The following is a 6,469-nucleotide window of genomic DNA, read 5'->3' as shown; positions in this document are numbered from 1 at the left end:
GGCTATTACGGCGGGCCAAAACCGCCGCTAAAGCCCAAAAAAGCGCCGCTAAAGATACATTCGACCTATAGCGGCGGGTGCTATTGCGGTGGGCCATCCCGTCAGTGTTGTAGTGCCGCTATAGGTCAATTGCGGCGGTCACAAAAAGCGCCGCTATAAATGTACCTTTTAGCGGCGGGTGAAGGTTTATTGCAGCGGGCATAAAACCGCCGCCATACGCGTTCAGAATTCGTGGCATTGTCTTTTAGCGGCGGGCATGGGTGTCTACCTTTAGCGGCGGGCGAGAAGTGCCGCTATAGGGAATAATTTAAAACAGAAAATGTGCACCTTTAGCGGCGGTTTTTGCCCGCCGCTATAGGTCTTTTTTTTTTTTTTTCTTTTTCTAGTAGGTTTTAAAACCACATTTCTATTACAAATAATCCTATAATAATTTTAGCCCCACTAAAACAATACCACAAATTTAACTAGATAACACCACAATTGTCTCAAAACTAACATTATATTAACATAGAAATATATTATTAAATACATAACAATGTCTATAACCATTATCATAAAATTAACAAAAGAAAAGATGTAGTCATTTGTGCACAGAAGGAGTGCCATCACACATTGCGTGATACAAGGAGTGCCTTCAATCCACAAGCTAGGCGGATTCAATAAAATCATAATTTAAAAAAAGATCCTCATTTTATTCCTTAAGCATTCTTATGGACATCCACAGAACCAAGAGTAATATTTTGATAAATATCATTAAGCAACCAACACATATTTAAGTGTTTGCCAATGATACATGGCACTCAATGCTTGTTATAAAACCACATTAACAACTATGTTGAACTTAGGATACCTCATCAACACGGCACAACAATTCTTGCAGCAAATTAATATTCACATTAAATTGAAGAAACCAGTGATTCTAAACTCACATTTTGCATATAGGCAGTCCATCATTCCCTTCTCAAGTCCAGCTACACAACAATGAAAGAAATTGCATAAGTTAGGATTATAATGCAAAGTTACCAAGTCAAAATACATAAAGTTATTATTTTTATCCATGCTTCTAGAACATATCCTTCAATGCATTAATGGGAAGAAAACAAGCTCTAGAATTGAATAAGGATTTCTATCTCATTCTTAGATTTTTTTCCTTCTCAATTGGTAATTACACACATTCAGTAAGTCATGAACAATAAAAATTTCTCTCAAACTATGCATTTTTATGAACCAAACCCATTTAAAATAAAATGGAATAAAACTACTAATCACTCACTTTATTCTGGATAGAGAAATTGATGAAGTTGGTATCTACCAAAACCCGATAAGGTGGTCCCAACAAGGTGTTGTAATTGAAGAAAAGTGCCAGATTTCGTAGTCCCCACCAAAAACAGTCAAATAACTTCTATGGAAAATCAGTTGACTCCACTACACCAGTTGACTCCTAATGTGAGCCTATTTATGTAAGATTTTTACAAATCAGTGAATTGCAAAGCACAAATAAATATATTACTTTTATAACCAAGTTTGCAACTTTATTCACAAAGCTACAATTTTGTAACATAAAACCAGCTTAGCAATCAAATTTATGGATATAACTAAGAGATCCTTACTTGTGTTTTCTCCTTTGAAGCACTATTCATTGTAATCAGAAATTGTAATTACAGTTTAGGAACTCAAAATTTCAACTTCATTTCCATAAACCTCTCAATTCAATAACAAACACTGAAACACACTCACACACATGTACATGTACAAGCATGCTACGCCAAATAATATATACCTTCATAATGTTTGAACTAACACTGTCAAGTTCATACAGACAGCATATCTCTATAATTTGCATAAAAATATATGCAATTTGAATCAGTCACAAATATCTCCGTCAAATTATAGGACACTAAAATCCAAAAACCTTACATTGAAAGGTGAATCAATTACCTTAAGCAGTACTTGATTATTTTGAACAGGTTGCTTGCTCAATAAAATCTCTAGCAAACCCATTCCCTGCTTTATGCATGATGCCAAATAAATTGGAGCTATCTGAAGACATAGGAGCATCAAACTTTATGAGGATTACTTGAGATGAGCACATACACTACTTCAAATAAAAAAATAAAAAACAAAAAAAAAAGCACCTAAGAAGAGATACTGATAGACATGTTGATTAATAGCCAACCACAAGTCAACTTTTATAGTTGATACACACACATGCGTGCAAAAATTAAAACGATATGATATTTTACAAGGTGCAATCTAGAATATGTTAGTGAGGATTACTTGATATAAGCATATAGGAGCATGAAACTTTATGAGCATTACTTGAGATGAGAAAAACACACATTAGTTCAAATATCAAAAAGTGCCTAAGTAGAGATACTGATAGACCTGTTGATTAATAGCTAGGCACAAGTCAACTTCCAACAGTTCATATGCACACAAAAAGAAAAAGAACTTCATATTTTACAAGGCACAGTCTAAAATAAGAAAGTGACCCTTAGAGATGGCACTAAAAATCTATTGAAACTACTGAACACTGGGTAGCACAAAGGCAATGATGGTTACAAATTATGTTATGATACAATTCAACAGGTAAACTAAGCAATAATACAGTTGAAGTCCATGGGATATATAGAACAGGGATTTAAATATCTAGTGTGTGCCATTTAGTAGCATTCAGTTCCATCACTTTGAGCAATTGGATCAAAAAATAATTAATAAATTATAGATACTAAGCACGTATTCAGATGCATTTGCTCTTGGCAATGGATGAAGCGTGCATTTGGGGTGCTTGACAGTATCAATCACCTTGAAAACATTTTGGTTGACCATCGAAAAGCAATCAAAGAGTCAAGCTAAGTCATCCAAGGAGAAGGGGGGGGGGGGGGGGGGGGGAAGTCCCTCAAAGATGGTCTTGCCTAACCCCCTCTCTATGCCGCCTCACTTTTTTTCCTAGATATCTCTGTCATTTTTTCTTTGGGTTTCTCTTAATATTTTTATTTTGCTATACATTTCTTGATTATTTTTCTTTCTTAAGTAACCAAGATATATTGAGATCTACAAATTCCTTGGTTATGCCTTATGTATGTATCTCTTCTTAAAAATAATTTTTAAGTTGATTTTTTACTTCTTTCATATTGATATTTAAGTAGTGAATAAAAGTTGTTATAATTATATTATCAAATCATTAAAAAAAAAAAAAAGATTTTCCATATGAAGAAAATGCCGGAAAATGTTTCCAAAGTATTACCAAACTCTAGTAGAAAAGAAAATGGCTCTTAATAATTTTTTTGATTATACATAATTATATAATTGCCAAGTTTCCAAAGTATTACCAAACTTTAGTATTTCTTAGAGTTGCAACCAAATAGCGAAAAATAAGCAATTTTCCCTGAAATTTTTTTCAACTGAAAACTTGTTACGCTGAAACAAACAGAGCCTTAAGTAAATTTTTAGGAATCCACTCAATTGAACCAAAAAAATAAGTAATTCTATAATTACCCATACTGCGGTTCAGTCCAGTGACACAAATGGCCATTCCAAAAGAGCTCATTAAGGTCAATTTCCAATAATAAACATCTGTAAGGAAAAAAAAAAAAAAAAAAAAAAGCTCCTTAGGACATACTGTTTGCTGAGCATCTTTAATACCCTCGGCAGCAAAGGAAACTTGATCAAGATTGAATGTCTGATTGTACAGCATGTCCCGTTGTCCTTCATACCTGTGCAAAGGCTTAATAGATTGTATAAATCATGGAGAAAATAATAACATATGGTCCAACCTGTATTGCAAACTCATATACAAATTCCTTTCAACAAACTAAATTAATTTAGATATCACAGAGAAAGAGACTAATCTTCACTTTAACCATCTTATTAAATTGATTATTGACAAACCCATGAAGAACTCTTTAGGGATGACTTTTCTGCATGAATGTCCTTAGCCTACCTCTAGGGAACTATCAATAATGCAAGTCCAGCAAGATGTAGTAAGTTTTAATACTTAAAGGGAACCCATAGTGGCATTAACACTAGTAAAAGACACCAAGGTGTTGACACTACAAAACATAGCAACGTCACATGTTGTATTGATTTATTGACGTCGAAAGATATCATGTAATTGAACCAATGGTATAGATAAATTCCAATAATGTGAAAGTTAAAGTTACGTCACTTCATGGCACTTTGGTTTAGCCAAAGTTATCCATGCACTAACATTGGGAAAAAATCTAGATGCACAGAAGTATAGATTAATCCATTCACTAAAAAAATTAATGTGTATCAATAAGCCAATATCGGGTTTCATGTCATAAAGTAAGAAGCCATCTCTTGTAAACCAAAATCAAGTGTCCAAAAACACATTGGTATTTTTAACCAAAGTGACACTATCGACACCAAATCATATTGAAACCTTAACAAGACAATCATGAATTAAACATCATGCGTTGGTCCAATAAGAGAGGATAACAAAATTTTCCATATCTCACATACTTCTTAATGATTAAAAATGAGTGATCTTGATTTGTGTTACCTTTCAAGTACACAACCAGTGTATTTGGATGTGGTTCTTCTATACCATTAAAAAAATTACTTATAAAAACAATGAATAGGTCAATTTTCAAATTAAAATGATTCTCTTTTATTTATCATGCTCTTCGCGTAAAAGAGTTTCTGCTGGATCACTCTCAGCAGTCAACAACTCTATGGCATGGGCAACCATCCTATTGATAAGTGACATATAACGTTACATTAAAAAATCTCAAAAATAAAGCAGAAGCATGTTGAAGTTTTATTTCGTTTAGCAATCTATAATTCCAAACTTCAAGTTAATTAAAAGGGGAAAAAATAATAGCACCGCCAATCATGGCTTTATATTTAAAAAATTAGAAAGAAAAGATAAAGTCATAACTCACCAAGGGCCAAATTCTCTGGGAGCATTCTGCTAAGACAACCTGATTTTAAGAATTCCAATAGAGTTTATAGAGATTGTATAGTACCATTATCTTATTAACATTACTCACCTCAGTATTTTCTCCTAAAATTCCAATAATTAATCCTAACAACCCATGGGAACCAGTGACCTCTATAATAGTAGTGAGAAAGTTCTCTCTAAGTCTCTAGACCTCTTCAGCTCAATAACCAGTGACCAATTGCAAATTTCTTAAACTATCTAAGCATGACCAACAAAATTTAAAGACAATTACAGCACAAACAGTTCAACTCAAGCTATCCAGGAATCTATATATCTATCTATCCACTTCGCATTCAAACACTGAAGCTAAATTTAAGTTCTTTGATGCTACAGTACAAGAAAAAAATCCAAAAATTCAAAACTAGCAAATTCTAGAATCAAACAAAAGCAATTACCAAAATTGACATTCCTTCCGCCGCTTCACCTATCTTCGGATCTTCAACCACCGGCGCCACCACCACTTCCCCCCTGTTTGGATCAACTCCATCTCTATCCCCGTTCGCCACATCCCTATCCACAACGAGTTCAACCTCATCCCCATTCTGCTCCGCCTCTTCAAATCTCTTCGCCGGTTCTTCTTCTTCTTCTTCAGCTTCAACAACCGCTCCTTCGTTCTCGTTCGCTCCAAACTCAACCGCATCTTCCTCTGGACTCTCATTCTCAAATGCTTCAGCTTTTTCAATATATATATTTACATTGTTGGACTGTTTTTTTATTTGGATCGGCGGCAAGGATGAGGCAATTGGATCTAAGCGTCTGTGTAGAGAAGAAAAGAAAAGAATGAGGGTGAGGGCGTGAGGCGGCTGAAGTGAAATGTAGAGACTAGGGTTTTTTTTTTTTCTTATGTTTCAAGTTGATGTATAAAACGACGTAGTTTTGTAGGAGAGAAAAAAATAAAATATTAAAACGTTTTTAGAAAGGTTCGAACCTGGGCCAGGTATGGTCACACGCGTATCTTACTACTAGACTAGTGGTACACATCCTGTAATATTTTGTACATAATTATATTTAATACATATCAGTTGGTTTGACAGAAATTGAAAAAATGAAAAGAAGAGCTGTTCAGAAGGTTCGAACCTGGGACATGAGATTGAAACAAACGCGCGCTTAACGCTAAGGCGGCACACATTTTATGAATGTGCTTTACCTATAAAAATATATATAGTCTATATAATAAAAATAATAATAATAAATTACTACAATTATGTAACAATATAATTAATTACTAATTAATAACAATATAATTAATACTTCCAATTATGTAAATATATTTTAATACTACAAATTAATGAGTATAATTTAATAATTAATAACAGTTAATATAATACTTCAAATTAATAAAATATAATTTAACACTACAAATTAAATAAATGAAATATATTATTGAATAAAAATATTTTTTAATAATTTAATATGTTCTTAACATGCATGCCAATTTTCATGCCAATTACATATAACTTACCATTTGATTTTTAAACTCATATTTTATGCGTTATTTTAAAC

At 33.2% G+C, this 6,469-nt stretch overlaps 1 long non-coding RNA gene across 2 annotated transcripts; it reads right to left on the bottom strand.

Annotated features, from left to right (window-relative positions):
• Positions 1 to 660: 660 nt before the first annotated feature.
• Positions 661 to 5,793, bottom strand: LOC115951344. 2 transcript variants are annotated; one of them, XR_004083269.1, is made up of 5 exons: positions 5,362 to 5,793; positions 3,623 to 3,716; positions 1,939 to 2,040; positions 1,274 to 1,452; positions 661 to 971 (listed from the first exon to the last, which is right to left on the bottom strand). It is a non-coding gene; the product is annotated as an uncharacterized LOC115951344 (long non-coding RNA). The 2 variants fall into 2 exon arrangements; XR_004083268.1 differs by lacking the exon at positions 1,274 to 1,452.
• Positions 5,794 to 6,469: the final 676 nt, after the last annotated feature.

The sequence above is a fragment of the Quercus lobata genome, chromosome 7 (assembly GCF_001633185.2).
Source record: "Quercus lobata isolate SW786 chromosome 7, ValleyOak3.0 Primary Assembly, whole genome shotgun sequence".
Classification (NCBI taxonomy): Eukaryota; Viridiplantae; Streptophyta; class Magnoliopsida; order Fagales; family Fagaceae; genus Quercus; species Quercus lobata.
Note: the sequence above shows the minus strand (reverse complement) of the source record. Positions and strands in the feature narration are given on the sequence as shown.